The 20091-nt window shown below is 31.3% G+C and overlaps 1 pseudogene; it reads right to left on the bottom strand.

The window, feature by feature from the left end:
• Positions 1-7987: 7987 nt before the first annotated feature.
• Positions 7988-19949, bottom strand: LOC149551888 (putative GABA transporter 2; annotated as a pseudogene).
• Between the last annotated feature and the right edge of the window lie 142 nt (positions 19950-20091).

Below are 20091 nucleotides of genomic sequence, written 5' to 3'. Positions count from 1 at the left end.
AAGTGAGGCAACAAGTTGTTGATGAGAAAATCAATGAGATTGTTATAGAGGTGTCTTCAAAATGTAATGAGCTTTTGAATTACAGTTCAAATTTATTACTGCTAGAGGGCAAGGATAAGACATCTACTACTGAGGTTCCTCTATCTATCTCCTAGTTAGATGTAGATTTTTCCAAAATTAGGGTTTTTTCTTTGGTAAAAAACCAGAGGTAAAAAGCCTAATTTTCATATAACCAAAGTTGGAATTGCCTCAAGTGTTTAGCTCACTCTGAACTTTGAGAGGTGCCCAAAGAAATGCAAAGAGGCAACCACTACCCAAATATCTAAGTGGATCAATATTGAAAGGAGAGAAAATGGCTCTTTAGCTCTTAATGAGGATCTTGTCTTGGAATGTTAGAGGCTTAAAGGCCTCTAACAAATATCAACTTATCAAAGATCAAATCTTGATGAGTGAGCAAAACTTAGTATTATTACAAGAAACAAAGTTAACAACATAGTTGGGTGCAAAATACTTCAATACGTGGAAAAATTGGTCTTATCTTATATATCCCTCCATGGGAGCTTTAGGTAGTCTAGCAATATTGTGGCAAGATAGAAAGTGTGATGTTTAGATGGTAAGTTCAAAGGCTAATTGGATGGTTAGAAAATTTTCATGTATTGATCTTAGTTTCATTAGCATTTTTTAGCAAATTTCACCTAACTTTTGTAGGTTTTTCTTTGAGGTGAATAGACCCTTTTGCATTTTTGTTCACAATTTGGTAGCTTGACCTAAAAGTACTTGTGGAAGATGTTGCATGTTCAGAATGTCTTTGGAAGCTAATGGAACCATATTCTACATCTCTTTCTTGTGATAACCCACATATTTTCAAGCACCTGGTAAAATCATTAGCATAGATGACTACTACCAACAAATACATCCACGGATTTCATTTTGGAAAATTATGTAATTATATAGTTTTCTTTGATTGAATTCTTGGTTGAGCTCATGTCCTTGATACATATGGCTTGAAAGATGCAGATCAGAGAGGTAGAGGAAGAAAATTCAATTATGATAAATCCTCTTGACAATTGTTGAACTGGAGAGGTGCAAAACTACTTTCATTCTTTGAACATTATATTTTTCCTTTGCACAAGATTTTGAGTTTAGTAGACTTTCTAGCCTCTAGAATGACTCATTTATTGTATTAAATATTATTTACTTAGTATCAAGGGCTCATGTTGGATATTATTAATAGTTGGAGAGGTTTTGTGGGCTTGCAATTTTTTTAATTTGTTAGTATTGATTTATTTATATGGACTATTTTTTTTTCTTCTAAATTTTGTTATTGTTATCTATTGATAAATTGTTCCTCTCTTGCCACGTGTATCTCATCAATAGAAAACCACCAAAAAACATAAAATTAAATGATGAACCACAAGATGACTATCTTTATTGCACAAGTGAGGATTTTCTTTTTGCTAATTTTAAGATTGAAAGCAATAATGAAAATGTAAGGAAAGATGAATCTAATTGTCAAAATTTTAGATTAATCTCAAGCATTCCTTCATATGAAATCCAATCCCAAGAAATAAACTTGGATGAAATGGAGTATTTCTGTAGAATCATTTAGTAATTTGAGTATACATTTCTCTTATTAAATGGTTCCATGTTGTAGCTAGGCATATTTATTTTCTCAAATGTGGGTAGGAAGTTGAGGCAACACATATGTTGTTGTTGTTAGTAGTGTTCTTGCGAATCAGGCATCCTTATTTGCAGTCAATAGAAGTTTCATACCTTGAAAGAGATCCTTTACTTCATAGCCAAACACACAAATTCCAATGGAAGTTGCATACCTTGCTGCAAAGGTCATCTTGACCCATTGTTTCATAGAGAAGAAATGACAATACATTTTGTAATTCATATAAAAATGGAAACTTTAGCACATGAGAAAGTATATTTAGAGGTTTGGAGAGTAGCTCTAAGAGGATACGTGGGTTGGAAAGGTATAAATACCATAGAAGTAGACCATATTAATTGAATTCCTTGAAAATTGAATCAACAGAACAAAAAAAACATATGCAAAGTAGAAGAAAGTCTTACATTGAAAAATAAACAATAAGTAAGCAACATACTTGAGGGGAACCCTCAGTTATCTCAACATATGTAGTGTCAACATTAGTCCACTTCCATGGTCATAGAGTTAGCATCACAACTACTTACTACCCCTTTCCTTTTTTAAATTTAAATATTAACAAATTGGTTCCCTTCATTTTCCTACCATGAGCTTACTAAGTACAAATACACAATTTGATGCTATGTTATAGTATTTGAATAAATTCAAAGCATTAATTCTCAGAATGTGAAAAGTGTGATAAAAAAGGCGGTAACTATTGGATATTTTCTTATTGATGTCATGTTGGAGTTTGACATCCTTGAGGAGCTTGTGTAGCTAGACCTGCTTGTGTATTTGATTGAGCAGTCTATGTTCCTATTATTCTAGCTTTTGTGCCTACTTTGCATATGCCAGTTGCTACATTAGTCTTCAAGCCACATCGTCCTTTTGAATTTCCAATGGATTAATATTTTACTTGTGGTTGCATAATTATGGAAGTGTAATGTTTCTAAAAGGGAGGATGTGCATTAAATTTTATCCAGTTACCACCCCAAATTTTATGACTGACCAAATAGAGCTTGTCAATTGTTTTTTTCTAATTTTTTTCTTGTCTTTTATAGTGAGTTATAATTAAATGTAGTGTTAATAAATCATGATTGAAAAAATAATTAAGAAAGGACCATACTACAAATAAGATTAGAGTTATATGTTGATCTGTGCTAGTTTATCTTACTTGTAGCGTACTGGAGTTAATTAAGGAGAGTAGAATTATATGTTGATCTGCACTAGTTTATCTTGCTAATAGAGCATTGGAGTTGATTAAGGAGAGTTGGAAGCCAAAAGAAGGGCTATATTTTGGAGGAGGTAGTATATCAAACGGGGAAACTGAATATATCAAACTGGAATAGAAAACAACTCTAGATTCATGACAACAATCTACAGATATAGATACAAGTTATAAGAGAGGGACTTGGCTATGAGGTTTGGAGAACTAGGAAAATAACTTTAATTTCTTCTATTTACTATATCTAAGCTTGTACTTGGATGGATTAAAAGATACTTATCAATATCAAATCTATGATTTCTGGTATTTGTAATTAAACTAGATCATTTGATGTACTTTAGATGACTATAATATATTTCCCTCTAGTAATAATAAGATTCACCTTAATACCATACATACTCTTTTTCTCTTTATTAAGAATATATATATCATATATTCTCTTATAGATATTGTCTCCTTAATATTCTATCCCCCCTTAATTTAATCACCTTATAACTTTATTTTCTTGTTTTATTACAAACTCCCTATATCAGATGCATATACCAATGCCCCACATAATTATTCCCTATGTGTGGGTGGAAAGCTACCTTCTTATTTCTTGGAAGCTATTTTCATTTATTTCTTATATATCCCTTATATTTCTTATATATACTCCCTTGATTTCCTATGTATTGGTGTTGTTTACCTCACCCTAATCTTCCTCCTATTCATTCCCTTATAACACCATCTTTCATCTAATCATCTAATGTAAAAGTCCTGAATATGATAGAAAGGGATGGTGTAATCATCGCTAGTGGAAGATAAAAGAGTTTGTGTAGTTGAAATAGTGACACTAAGAGAATTTTTAATATCCCTGGCCTACTGCATGAGAGGAATACTAATGTCCCTTAATCACTATCACTCTAGAAGATGGAGACTACTTGATCTATGTTATTAGTTGCCATAGTGTTTTACTGGTAGAATAATTTTATTTGTTACTAAGTCTTCCACTTTATTTTGATGCACTTCAACTCTCTTCCCTTATGTTGTTTGAATGGGTGTGCCCTCCATTTTGAATAATTTTTTGTGCCTCATATAATATCTATTATATGTGTATCATGATTTTTGTTTCTTATTTTGTTGATTCTTCACTCAACAAACGCCAGCAACATCTACCCCTTATGATGGATGAATATCATATTTGTTAAGTTGGGACTATTCTCTTAATATGAACTCCCTTCAATCCCTATGGTCGAGTCCCTCTCTTAATAACTTGTATTTGTCTCTATAGATTGTTGTCATGAATCTAGAGTTGTCTTTTTATTCCAGTTTGATATATTCAATTGATTAAGGAGAGTCTAAAGCCAAAAGAAGGGAGAGTAGTTAGCCCAAATTTTGGAGGAGTCAATATTTCCCATTTGGGTGGGAGTGAATATTTATTTTTATTGCTAACAAACAGACAAGAATTTAGTAAGAGGAGAAGAAATGAAACAAAATTTTCACAACATTGTTGTTAGAAAAAAATGTTTAAGCATAAACTTCCCCTTTGCTCATGGAAAATATTGCAAGTAATCTTCCAATGGGTCCTATAGAGCCTCCTATTCTTTGAATAAGGAAAGTACAACTCATGACGAGCATAAACTTTTGCTAATGGAGGAGCAATATTTTGAAACCTAAGTGGGGTACACAAGACTCTGGTTTCCAAGAAGAAGCTTGAAAATCAAAGAAAATTATTTCTTGAATGCTTAGATCTGGTAAAAAGAAGGAAAATGTCTCTCTGAGAAAAGGTTAAACTTAAATATCTAGAATAATGTATTATCCAATATCAATTCAAGATTGGTAACCCCAATACAACCACACTACCTTGTCAATTATTATTGCACTCACAAAATTTTCATATTCTTCACAAACCCCTATAAAGAACCTGTATTCCCTATCACACAAGTTGTAGATGAAATGTAAATCCACTATCAATTATATCCACATTTTTTATGATGGTAACTCCTAAACTATCCTAGGATGAGAATGAAATCAAGAGTGTGATATCTTAAATACTTAAGGTACTCACGTATAATAAATAACATATTTTCTATAGCAAGTCAAATTATGACATTGCTATCAGGATTCAACTATGTAGTTTTGAGTCAAATGAGATGATAGCAATATCACATTGCCTATTATGTTTAGCAGACTACATGGTTTTATTTTCCATCCTATTAGAAATAAACCAAGAAGGATACATTCCACTTGAAGCTACAACTGCCATGCTTTTCACAAAATTTATAAATAATCTTTGAAGAATCAATTTATTTTGTTCCAATATGTAGTTGAAAATATAAAACTTTAACATTAAACTCTAAGGTGGTAACATGATCTTGATAAGTTGATCCTAAATCAGAAGCTAGATATGCATTTAGAAAATGGAACATAAAAGAAGTCTTTACCTGTAAAGCATAGCCAACCATTTTTTAAAAACTTGTGATCATCACATCCTTCCCTTCTTTCTCAATCTGCAAAGAAATGATAACTGGATAAGACATTAATGCCAAAAAATTGAACTTGTATAAGAGATTAAACAACACATATGTACCTTTTCTTTACCAATTGGAAGATAGAAGCTAGAATCAAGAGCTTCTGTTGAGACTAGAAAAGAATCACCATACCTATCATGATACAAATTACTATAAATGATTCCATCTTTGACCCTTTTAAGATCACATACCATCAAGAAAAGTCAATACAAGCTTATATGCAAAAATTGAAAGCATTCTTTTTATGCTTACATCAATTCATTTTCAAGAAATATAATATGATCTTGGTCATAGATGGTGGTTTTCAATAATCCACAAGCATCTTCCGATGAATAGGGAACCAAACTTTTAGTCCTAGGAAGAAACCATACCATGTAGTGTAACATTGAAAAATAGATAGACACCCAATAAAATTAAATCATCTTGAGTATATTCTTCTTTTCTTTTGTTTTCTCATAACAGACAAGCATGGACACAAAATGACCAATATGAAACTTGAGACTGTTGAGGACCAACTTCGCTGGCTACTCTATTTGGTCCTTGGAAAGCAATGGGCAAAGAGATTTGGCTTGAAGGCATATAATTTGACTTGGTTGTAGAATTTATGATGTGATAAATAGCCTATGAACAATGAAAAACTACATTAGGTAACATAAAATAACTTTCATAAATGATTGGAAATGCAAAATTAAAATATGAGGTGTACAAAAACATATATGTTGTGATCATTACCAAAGAAATACAAAATATCAGGGATATCAATGTAGATGAAGATGAAATATTTAATTTCATGGATTGGTGTCTTTATCATCTAGTATAATTTCAAAATATGTGGTTGTGATTGTTACCATTTAAGATTAAACAATGCTATTTGTAACTCGCAACTTCCTCACATATTGACATCTAAGGTGACTGTCCCCCACTTTCATAATATCTTCTACAAATGTTTATTAATTCAAACCATTTACCTTAGGATTCTTTATCTCCTCACAATAATAAATAAAATTTATCACTTAACAATATTATAATTAAACTCTTAATACCTTCATCAATCTTCATAAAAAAATTAAATTGAAGTTCACTAACCCATTTTCTGTCCTACTCTGACAGTTACCCATATCCTATGAAAAAGTGCCTAAAAAGACATAATCCATGTGTGCCTTTGCATCCAATACACTTAGAAACTCTTAATATACACGTATGCACAAATATCATTCATCATTCCCCTTATGAACCCTTCTGATTTTGTAACTTCATTACTTTTAAAGACACATTATTTTCTTACTGCTTGCAACAATATTTTCAGACCTTTATACATTCAAACAACATGAAAATCAATGCATGACAACCTAAACACTTGGAGAAGTAAAATAAATGTTGTTACCCACCTTCCATTTGAATTTGGGGCCTTCATACACGTTCCACAAGAATATATTACTTCAAAAGGTCTTTCTCTATGCATGCTTTATTTATATTTCTAATTTTAAAATAATTACTATGCCTACAGTCCTTTGTTTCCTCGGTGATTTAATAAACTCTAAGGCCTTGGTAAATTCACAAGATAATAAAACAAAGTGAGTAACTATGGCCATATGTAAGCTCATGAGAATTTCATCTCTTGGCCATAGTTGGGCCATAGAAGGAACTTGCAAACAAATTATACTAAATCTTGTCATTGTGATGTAGACAAGCAATCTTGCATCATCAAAAATTATAGAACAGACATGGTTGAGAAGATTTTGTGTTAAGAACAAATAAGTCATGGAAGTGAAGTGATCATTCTAGTTGATTATGGAAGTAGTAGAAAAATCCTTGCTACACTTGTAGTTACAATAATTTTAGAGAATACTTGTAGACAAGTAGTTACATAATTCCACTATCTTGTTTAAGCTAGCATAGTGCTAGCATACTCAACTCATTATGACACTAGGCAATATCTTTTTGTCCTAGTGCTTCTAGTTTGTCATCATGGGTCACATGATTTCTCGACTGCATTTTATTTGTGTAGGCTTTTCATAAAATAATTAGCATGCATAAAAGCCCAATCAATATTTGATTGGGAGTTTAAAACAACTACAAATTTGGAAGTTGAAAACATAATGGTGCTACATGATCAATATCTTGAAGTTTGAGTAGGGGAAAGAAGTAACAATTAGTCAAACTTTGTAGTGCTAAATGGCTTGAATATTTTGAATTAATGACTATATAACATGCTTAGAAAATAGTACTCATGATTCCCCCACTTTTGAATATAATCATGATTATGTTATTGGCCACAAGAATCATAGAAGCATGAACCTACCTAAAACTTATTTCATAATGTAATGTTGGAAGGATGGAATCAATGGAATAAACCCAATAACCAACACCAATGTATTAGTATCTCCAAAGAATGGTAGTGTGGTTGCAAAAAATGTACATATTATTATCTACCAAGATCCCTAAACTAACCTTAGAAGTAGGTATTGTGGTGAAATTGCACCCATCATCACATCTGCTGATTTATTTTCTAAGATTTCATAGATCACATGATAGTAAACCTTATTTTCCATCAAGAATAGAGGGGGCTTATCACTATTACACAATTTCTTATAACTTCAATCATAGAAAAGAGAAAAATTTGTCAATCATGGTAGTGCTAAACAACTTGAATAGTTTTGCATGGACAACTATTTGGCAAACTGAGGAAATAGTACCCATGATTCCTACACCTATGAAAATGGTCATGATTAAGCTGTTGACTGAGAAAATAATAGAAGCATGATCTAGCCTGAAACTTATAGTATAAAGAAGCATTGGAAGGATGAAATCCAATGGAATAAACCCCATAGCCCCCACCAATGCATTGATGTCTCCAAAGAAAGGTAGCATGGATGCAACAAATGCACATATTATGATGTACATAGATCCCAGAAATAGCCTAGGAAGTAGGTTTCACGATGAGAAGATGCCAATGCTCACATCTATTGATTTCTTCTCTAAGATTTCATAATCCACTTAACACTACACCTTATTTTCCATCAACAATTAGTGGAGGATTGTCAAGATTAAACAGAGTCAAGTTAAAGCAATAGGGATACATCAACTTACTAGTGCTATGGTGAAAATATGTAAGAGTATAAAAATCATAGCAATAACAAGAAACCAAATAGGTACCACATCTATACCCTCATCATCTAGCATTATTTTTTCCAATATGTTATCACAAACATTATTGCCAAATGCCTAGTAGCTTGATACTGCAATGTTGTAATATGATGTCATTATTACTCCATAGCACATGCATAGCCCTTTAAACATCTTCCTTGTAACTAGAGGGGCAAGTGTTGCCTGTATAATATAGGGAACAAAATACACTTTCTCTAGGAACAAAACTACTAGTGCCATAATCTATTAAATAAAATCTTCAATCAAGACAATCTTATAAAGCCAAACTACCCATAAAAGTAATAATAAACAAGTGATATATTTTATAGGACCTACATGCCCACTTTATCCCAATAAGCATTTAAGTCTCATCACATCTCAATAGTAGCTTCTTTAGATATCCAATTATGAAAGCAAATAAGGTGGCATGTAGTAAGAAATTACATGATAAAAACATAAATTTAGGGACGACAGTGTCATAACCTACTAAATGAAATCTTCAATCAAGACAATCTGACGAAAGCCAAAACATCCACACAAACAATCATAAATAGGCAAATATAATTGATAGTACCTATATGCCACTTTAGACCAATGGACATTTAAGTCATCTTATTACATCACAATAACAACCTCTTTAGATATCAAATTATGAAAGCAATGTAGGTGGCATTTAATCGTAAATTAAATGATAAAGAGAATAAAATTTAGGGCTTAACTGTATTTCAGGGAGAATACCATTGCCAAAAATAGTCCCCATAATGGACATAGCTTTGAATCCACTGAATATATGGATAATTTTGGACCCAATAATAGAATAATATTTTGATTGTCTTTGACTTGAATAGCCTGTTCAAAATAGTATATGTTTTTATTTTAATGTAGTTTTTCTTTTCTTGCTTTTGATTGACCAAAACTATGTTAAATGAAACTTATAGAATTAGGAATACTAACTTGAAAATTATATTGTATCTGAACTAATTTGTCCAATTATAATGCAAGAGCTATACCCCTAGCTCAAGAGGGATGCAATATCAATTTTTTTTGAGATATTTATAGATCAATTTGGCGTTCAACAAAATTCATAAAAAAAAGAATCTGAGAGAGTAAAATTGTACCTGTAATGATACATTCAATCACAATGAAAAAGATGTATCCCAAAATTAGAAATAGGGATACAGAGTTCATAGATCTCAGAGAATGGAATGAAGGTAACTGAGACAACAAAATCATAACCACAACCATCATGATTATGAAATGGTACAAGTTAAGATTGTCATCAGGATCCAAATCTGAGTACATCAACTACATGCACATCACATTCACACCATGAGCTTGTCTTTTCTTCAAAAAAGTTTTGAAGCAATAATTTGTGAAGACATGTAGAAAATAGAGCCAAAATTATAGAAAAAAGTAGATCTAGCATTTCTTTGGAAAAAATAAAGATTTATATTAAAAGAGAGTGAACATAAAGAATGAATTCCTATTGGAAAAAAATTAAGCATTAAGGAGGAATACATCATAATAGAAATACTAGAAGATTTGGTTTGGTGTACTTTTTATATGAAAAGCAACCAGATTGAACTTGGTACCATTGTTTCAAACTCCCTTCAATAGGACCTACATGACATAAGCAAGAAGTTCGAGAGCATGACCAACATAAGAGATATCCACCATAGCTTTGGGCTTTTGGCGGATTATAAGTAGCACACATACTAGACACCATACAATTATATTTGGTAGAACAAATTTTAAAGAGGGTGTACACCCCTCATAGACATATCACTCGAGCCTTTTTGTTTGCTTACCCATTGTTTGGGATACAAAGCTAATTCAGCTTCTTCTACAGGGTTTCAAAAAATAATATTCCTACATTCTTAAATTAAAGGAACATATTATTGTTTGTAGAGTATATTCATGTTGTTCAATGATGCCAATCATCAAATGAATGTTGGTGTTCATTAGTTCAATTTACTCTTTTTTTTTAATTAGATGAAGTAGCCAAACAAGACTCATTTTTAGGTATGAGTTGTGAACAACATTGTTAGAATTCTTTTATGTTTGTTTCTTTGTGTCTTCAAAAATTCTATGAGGAAAAAGTCATGCATTATCGAATTCACGTCCTAGAGCTTGAGTATGGGTTTGAGTTCGTGTGAGTTTGAATTTACATCTGAGTTTGCTGTGAGTTTGGATTTTGGACTATGGGTCCATCCAAGTCCTTCTTGGCACAAACTCAGGTGACACCACTATGAACCCAAGAGGACCCATAGTAGCAGGGTCCAAAAAATGAAATAAAACAACTTAAAATAAAATAAAAATTAATTAAAAAATTTATATAATCCTAAAGGAGCCCAATAAAAAAACATTTCACTCATTTAATCTCTCATTTTGTTGTGCCCATTTTGCAAGTTTTAAAAGGTCGTAGAGATTGTTTTTTCTAATGATGAGGATCTAGATATAGTTGCAGTAGGGATGAAGCAATTGATCCCTCATTGTTTGGTGACCTATTTGACCCTTGAAAGGCATTTGGTACTACGATTAATTGATAAAATATTAAAAACATTTCATTTATCATTATGTTTCAAACATTATTATTTGATGAACTATTGTATGTTTTGAAATTTCATTTTACAATTTAGTGATTCAATGTATGATTTTCTTTGCAATCATGAACATAAATTAATGAGCTGGTATTTAATGTTTATCTTTGACATTTGTAATTGAAAAAGGATCAAGCAACATCTATTCATATTATGAAATGACTAAGTTTTGCAATTATGCATGTTTCTCTATTTTTTTGTATATATATACACAAATAAACAATAGAGATGGATGGGAACAAAAACCATTCTTTGCTAATTAAGGAATGTTGTAGGTAGAGTAGCAATACCAATGGAGGAATTATGGGCCTTGAGAGTGACTTTTAGGAAAGTGTTCTATGGAAAGGGAGGCAAATTTTGAGAACACTTTCCCACTAGTTAAGTAATGTAATCCTGTGGGTAGAATAACAATTCTAAGGGAGGAATTATGGGGCTTGAGAGTGTCTTTTAGGAAAAAGGTCTATGATAGGGGAGGAAAATTTTGAGAATCCTTTCCCACTAGTTAAGGTATCTTAATCTTGTGGTTAAAGTAGTGATTCCAAGGGAGGAAATGTGGTGCTTGAGAGTGTCTGTTAGGAAATAGTTCATCTTTTACACTTTTCTCCTAAAATACCATGATGAACATCCACCTACACTACAACAATCAATAGTATGACTTTGGCAATAGACCAGAAGACTATTTTCTCCTTCTAAAAGGTATTCTTATTTGTCAACTTACATAAAACCAAAGAATATCAGTACAAAAAACTAGCCACAATCATAGTAAATTACAATACCAAATAACATATCAAAGTGTTCAGCTTTCCAACTAGGTCTGAAGCTATTCATGTTCCAATAAATTGACATGAGAATTTGAGATCTTAGTTTGCATCCATAGCCTAGGTTCTCATTTCCAAACATTTCATGAATTCCTAGTGTGAACTGACCTTGTTAATTCTTTTGTAGGTTGTCTTGTAATCCTCAATCATTACAAAAATAAGAATGGGGAAGCGGTGACTCTCAACTAAAAGCTAGGTTATCATGTTTTGCTATTAAGGCTTGGAAACTGTTACTCATATGGTTTGGGTACTGGCTCTACTAGGATCTTCTTGGATTTATCCTAAGTACTTGAGCTCTCTGTTGTTCCTTCTATGATTGACCCACTACAAATCCAGGCACCCAAGAAGTACCCGAGGGCAATGCCTAAGCATAAATACAAAAATATGTGCACACACATGAGATAAAATATGCATTACTTTTCAATTATCATAAAATTTGTGTCAGAATATACCAAGCAAATATCTATATTAAACCTTTACATATTTACTGAGTAACAGTCAATTAATTCTATTAGGTTTAAATAAATAAAAAAATTGTAAATATTATTAAGGTTCTTGTTTTAATGGTAAGAAACTGTGATTATCTTAAGACCAAAGGACCACTCTATCTTATAACTTAGTTGCAAGAATGTAACAAATGTGGATTGTTTCACATTTCTAAGTCATGTAACTTGTCTACAATGGTCTATAGGCATTGTCAATGGGACTTTCATCTTTTTGAAAAATTTGCATGCAACCAAAACAACTCTATTTTGTAGCCATTACCCATTGTTGTACATTCCCTGCCATTGTTTACTCTTAGTTTTTCCATCATCAATCTGCAATATGCACTCTAACTAGACATCCATTTAACCACAAATTAGGAAATACAAAGACTAGAAAACTTCAAGTTGTTTCCAAGGTTTCTATTTACTCCTACATTTTCTTTCAGTTAGATATGGCAGATCTGCACACAGATGTAGCTAAAACTCTGACATTGTGTTGCCATAGTGCATTACATCTCTAACACAAATCTCCATTAAAGAAATTTTAGATTTTCCAAAAAATAGTGATGGTACCTTCAAACTATATTCAATGAATTTTACTTTTCTTGGGAAAATCACAAACCCTTGATTCCTTCATTATGATTATCGAATAAATCTTTCCATCCTTCCCTCAAACTAAGATCCAATCAAATACACTAGGTATAATAATGATTATGGATTTGAGCCTAGATGAATTTGGCAAAGGGTCCCAATATTTATGATGTCCAAAGTTATTTAAAATAAAAATATGAAGTATCCAATTTTGTATATAATACTTTTGATGAAAAAAATTTGAATACTAAATGCCAATTGTAATTTAAATGTTCATTGTGCAATGACATTTTAAGACTTGAGTATTTTTATTTTCGCAAATTATGAATAAAATGTATGAGGTATTTTATTTATAATTTTAATGGAAAATATATATTTATGAGTATCACTCTTCTTTATATATATATATATATATATATATATATATATATATATATATATATATATATATATATATATATATATATATATATATATATATATATATATATATATATATATATATATATATATATATATATTTGCAACTTAGATTAAAAGAAAAACCATAACAAATGTCTAATTAGGTTAAAGATACCCAATTTAATCTTCAATATCTAGAATTTGTGTGCCTTAAATATGTTTAGAATGTTTCAAATGAATATGTGGTTAGCCTAATCCTCACCTTCACTTAAATTAGCTACCTCTAAGTTGTGTGCTAAATAAATGAATCTATAGATAATTTTAGTTGGCTTGAGATAGTGCTAACTGATCAAATTCAATATTTTGAAAATATTACAATTGCTACACTCAGATGCCTTATTAACCCTATTTGATCTTGAAAGAGGAATTAAATTTTTGACTTAGCAGGTGGTAACATTGAAAAAGTGGTCACTACACCTTTGGTTAGTGTGCTAAAAGACAAAAGATAGAATAAATGGTTATGATGACTAGTCCAAAAGATGACAATAGTGGTCTTAAACACATGATTTGCAATGATGCTATGGAAGATAACAACTATGTTTAGGCAATGGGTGAAAGCCATGATTTAGACCCTAAAAAGAGAATCTAAAGAGACCCCAACTAGAATGTAAGCATGGTTAAAGGTTAAATAGTGGAATATAACTAGCTATTTGCATAGTTTTTCAAACCCTAAGATGACATTCAAACTCCCATCATCCATAAGTTAAAAGGAACAATCATCAATTGGAAGGTTAGTAGACTAGAAGCATATAATATGAAGGAAGATTATACTGTGGTTATGGAGAAAATAATTACCTTTTCAGGTACATCAAGTAAAGGATTATGCATATTCCATGGAATAGTGTCTTGATTAAATTTGGCCTGAAGCTTTTCATGTTCTTACTAAGCATGAGAAAGGTTAAGGGGAATATGGTAAAATACTATTTACGAATGGATTAGAACCCATTGAGGCATAAAAATAATTTGGGGGATTTGGTACACTTGGTGTAAATTGGGTACATTGAGAGTAGACATGATTCTATACTAAACAAACTACTTGTGAACAAAGGGCATTTTCTTATTCCTCTTATTGATCAAGAAATTTTTGTGATTGCTTTCTCACATAATATCTGATCATCATCCTATTGAATTAATTTTCAGGTGCTTCTTGTCCTTCTCAGAGTTTCTAAACTTAAAAATCATTGGGAGGGATTGTTTACCTGTAGACACTTGGCACCAAGAAGAATGCTCCCAATGGACATGCTCGTGTTGATTGTTGTCTGAACTGACATAACCAAATAAAACATCCATCTAGAGCCTATAGGAATCATTCAAACTGGAATAAGTTACCAATTAAGGTTATGCATCATGTGATATGAAAAACACAATTTTGCATATTGTGCATATGAATTAAATACTGAGTAGATTCTACATAAAAAACTAAAATGGAGTGAAAACCTTATTTTCTCATTGATGTTCACAAAAGACTTATGTGGTTCATCATCTAGACAACTAACAATGATTAATGAAAAGGCTATTTGGTCAAGAATAATGATGGTCAAATATGTGCTACTATTGGCATGAATTAAACATATTTTATAGAATTCACAAAATATGGATGCTCATAATGAGATTGAAAATTTAGGAGTGAGTCTAGAATATATAGCAATACCCTTTTTATTAAGCCTTTCAGTTTTTCATGAGAAACTAGAATCTCTAAAATAGTGTTTCCATGGTAGCAAAACTCTTTTAGAAATCATGATCAAACACAAAAAAATCACCACCCAACTTAGTTGGCAATCTAATATGAATTAGATTGTTGATTGTTTCATCTAGTCAGTGGCATAATTCCCAAGTTTCCCAGATCCCTACTTCAATTTTAAAAAGAAAAATATAAAAAATGTTTTGGACTACATTTGATTTAAAATCTAGCAGTTATTCCTTTATTTTCCATGAAATTAAAAAAAAAAAGAACACACAAAATTTCGTAAGCAACTCATTTCTGCATGTAATAAAATAATTAAAGAAAAAAATGAGAGGAAATGTAAGTCATAGCTTACCATGTTTGCAGACCACCAAACATATATCAGAGCTTTAAATCTCCCCCAAATGCAAAATAGGAGTATGCAAGATCTATTCTAAGGCTCTTGATTCACTATTGTTAGTGCCTTTGCTTGTGCTTTCTTGGGTGCTTATGTTATTGGAATTTATGATGCCTTTGCATGCACTATGCAAAGGATCTAAAACATCCCTACCAGACCAAATTTTCCCACAAATTGATTAAAAATCAGGTGAAGAATTGCAATGATAATGGCGCAAGAGTGGATAAAAAAATTTAAGAATGAAATAACGGGAGAAATGAAAATGGGTCTTTACACAATATGGTCTATTTTTTCAATTTTCTTTTTTGATCAAATTGTTGCAAAGATAATTTGTTGTCTTTTATTTATTCATTTAGAATTTTAAATTATAATTATAATTTTAGTTTTACTACTCATTTATGTTTTTATGATATCGAAGAATTTTTATTCAATGGATTGAATTTGTACATTTATTCTTTTAGTATATTCTTTATTTAGATGTAGATGTTTAAATAATTAAAATTGATCACACACACACACACACACACACACATACATACATACATACATACATACATACATACATACATACATACATATATACATATATATATATATACATATATATATATATATATACATACACACACACACACACACACACACACACACACACATATATACATATATATATACATACATATATATATATATATATATATATATACATACATATATATATATATATATATATATATATATATATATATATATATATATATATATATATATATATACATACATATATATATATATATATATATGTATGTATATATACATACATATATATACATACACACACACACACACACACACACACACACACACATATATATATATATATATATATATATATATGTATGTATGTATGTATATATATGTATGTATGTATGTATATATATGTATGTATAAAACTAATTATTGATAATTAGTAATGAGTGACTAATTTTTTTAGATTTGGAAAATAAAATGATTTATGGATTTGGTGAATCAACTTAGACAAAGGGTTTATAGTTTTTCTAGGATAATGGACATTCAAAATAGTGCATGGTGAGTTGAGAAAATTAGAGGTAAAATTTATAAATATATTAAAGAATGATTAAATGGCAACCAGAAGGTAATAGTTGGCTTTTATGTCTCTAACAAAACACCTTGACTCTTTTGAGTACTAGTAGCTCTTTTTAATTTATAAGTAGAATATATTAAGACAAATGACGATTAGAAGCATATGCAACTACAATTTTAGAGATATTACATTTCTCCAAACTATATAAATCAATTTTTTGGGTTAGTGCACAAAGTTTATGGTAAAAACACTATCCACATCAAAAAACAAATTCCAAACTTTTCATATGTTGATCCATTATTTGAAAGTAAAACTATTAGTTTTGGTCCTACATCTACATAACTCAGATGAGTTCTATAAAAATTATAGATAGAGAGAGAGATGTCTAAATGTTGTTTATCAATATTTGATTTCAAAATCACTTGAATCTTAGATGTATGCCATGAGATAAGTGTAGATGGATTTCTCGTACAATAATCCTATTAGAGAACAAGCATTTCTTGTGCAATGGAAATTCTAATTTATATATTAGTCTAGGATTATTTTATCAAATGTTATTATAATGAGTAATAATATTTTATTCATCTATTTTTTTAAGTGATTGATTATTGGTGACTAACTATTTAGTCATTTATTTAGTAGTTTATGTAGTTTTTTTTGTTGATGTGAATTATTATTAGTGACTTTTTTTTAGTAATCTATTTAGTCATATTTGGTAGTTTACTTAGTCACTTTTACTTGTTTAATCTTGTGATTTTACCTTATGACTAATTTAGTTACCTATAGTTGTAAATTAAAAAGAAATAGTAGAATGTGATCAATTTTAGTCATATGATAAAAAAATTCAGTGGTGTGACTAACACTTTTATTCACATAGTCACATATTTGCCAAAATGTACTAGTGAATGCTCGATAATCACAGAGAACTTAACAACCAAAAGACCACTTGACAACCAAAGGAATACTTGGCATCCAAAGGAAGCACTCGGCAACCAAAGGATCACTTAGTAGAACTAAGAATTTGACAACCACAAAAAACTGACACTCGGCAATAACTGGAGCTTGGTAGTGACTAGCAGAATGAACAAAAGTGCAGGATTACAAGGCAACCTAGGATGCTCTTGCATCAATATTAGCCAACTTAGGTTGATTTTTACTTTTGAAAGGGCAATTTTTTGCCCATTGACCATGTTTTTTACAAACAAAATAAGCATTTGGAAAATCTTCAAAGATTATCTCTTGCATCCTTTTACCAAGTTTTGAATTCAATTCCACCTTCTCGGGAAGGTTCTTCAAATGAGCAACTTTCACATAGATTCTAGCAGACTAAAGTTTTGATTTTGAAGTCGTGATGTTGTTAATAGCAACAAGTTCACCAAAAGAACCAGCTATTCCTTTGAAAATATCTTCATGCCAGAACTCCAAAGGTAGACTAGGAAGTCTTACCATACTGGTGTAGTAAGGAAGAAGGCATCAGATATATCCATATTTGGCTCCCATTTTTTAATCGTAAGAGTACTATTACCAAACGACCAAGGTCCACCACAAAGCACCATGTTCAGATCTTCTTTACATGTAAAAACAAAGGAAAATAAACCATTCATCATAGGTTTTATGTCAACTTGACCACTGATAACCCATTTCTTTTGATCATATTTCTTAAATCATCAATATCAGGCCTAGCCCCCCAAAATTTTTCAACTAGAGTAAAATCCATAGTCGAGACAGAGAAATCAACAATCGAATCTGGAATAAAGATTTGAAACTCACCTTTCTCCCAGTAGGATTTTGATTTAACCAGAGGAAAAGATGATTTTCCTCTAGGGCTTCTCCCAAACAAAGAAGACCATTTCCTTTGATCATCTAGCAATTTCTCCTTCATTTGGCCCTCCATCCTACAAATATTTGCATTCTCATCCACGTTCTCTTAAAAATTCTTTTCCTACACTGGGTCCATTTTGAGCACGTGATAGGCAAGCAGGGGAATGAAAAAAAAGTGTTCTTGTCCCCACATCTTGTGGAGCAAGAACCCATAAGTTTGTCCTTTTCTTCCAATGTTCCATCAGACCCTATAGAAGCTGTCAAAATCCCCACTTTTCGATTCCCTGTCCCCCAAGATTAGTCCCTACCACTAAGTTTCCTCCTTCCAGATTCCCGCCTAACAGAGACCCAACCATTTCAAAATCTCAATTAAATAAATCAGGTTACTCTTTGTCTACTTTGTTAATCTGTTAGTTTGTAATATAATAAAACCACAAATCTAGAAATTGTCATTTTTAAAACCATATAGCTTAAAAGGAGATAAGATGACTAAGAACTATCATTAACAAAACAAAGAAGAGATACCAAAAATATAGATGAACCTAAAAAGCATTTTTTAAATTTAAAAATTGAAATCAAAGTACATATCCCACATAAAAATTCAATCGCTTGGTGTAAAAGAAGGGATTGGGGTTATTTTTCCTCTGAGATGTCTTCATCCTCTACTTCTAATGTATCCAAACATCATTACTAACATAATTTCCTTTTTAGCAAGATCTCACTCACATTAATAGCATATTCGTCATCATATTTATCCCTTTAATGATGTCCTATCTTCATTAATATATACATATTATCTACCTTAGCTTATTGAAAGATCGATTCCCTGATTAGCTAACTCATATGCCCTCTTATTCCCTTAAAAATATATATGGTTGATTAAAAGTTTGTCAAAATAATTGCAGAGCACCAAGGCTTTGGATAATTGGGCATGTAATCTCCAATTAGTGAGGGAGCCTTTCCCAAGGGCATTGACTGTTATGGATGAGTCACCTTTTATTTCTAGTTTCTTAGTCTCAATTGCTTACAAAGATCCAAACCCTCTAATAAAGTAGAAATTTAGCCCGGTACCTTCTCCAATTGCTTTCTCTATACATGCAATCTCTATCCCTTCATCTTTATGAATGCTGCATCCTATAGTAACCTTACTAGGATTCCTCCTAGATCCTCCATCTAAATTGAGCTTATACCATCCTCTCTTAGGAGCCTTCCAAACACATTACCTTCTCTCTTAGGAGCCTTCCAAACACATTACCTTCTTGAAGAAAAGCAAATTTGAAAAATATAAAAATATTTTCTTCTGAAAGGCTGGATGCAATTATCAGACGGAGCAGGGTAAACCGAAGCGTCGATTCTGAGTTTCACTACAAATGGCAGAGATGCTTATCAACTATTTCCACCGTTACCCCAAAAAAATACCGTGAACTATTAACATAATTGTAAGATCATTCATCGCATATTTTTCGAAAACTGCGAACTTTTATTATAAGCGGTATTTTATGGTGTTTATTTTAGGTATTAACTGGGTGCACAACATTTCTTCCGCCATAAACTCATAGAATCTGCTGTGAGCAAACATATATTGATTTTAATGA

The sequence above is a fragment of the Cupressus sempervirens genome, chromosome 6 (assembly GCF_028749045.1).
Source record: "Cupressus sempervirens isolate cs-2001-9-10 chromosome 6, ASM2874904v1, whole genome shotgun sequence".
Lineage (NCBI taxonomy): Eukaryota > Viridiplantae > Streptophyta > Pinopsida > Cupressales > Cupressaceae > Cupressus > Cupressus sempervirens.
Note: the sequence above shows the minus strand (reverse complement) of the source record. Positions and strands in the feature narration are given on the sequence as shown.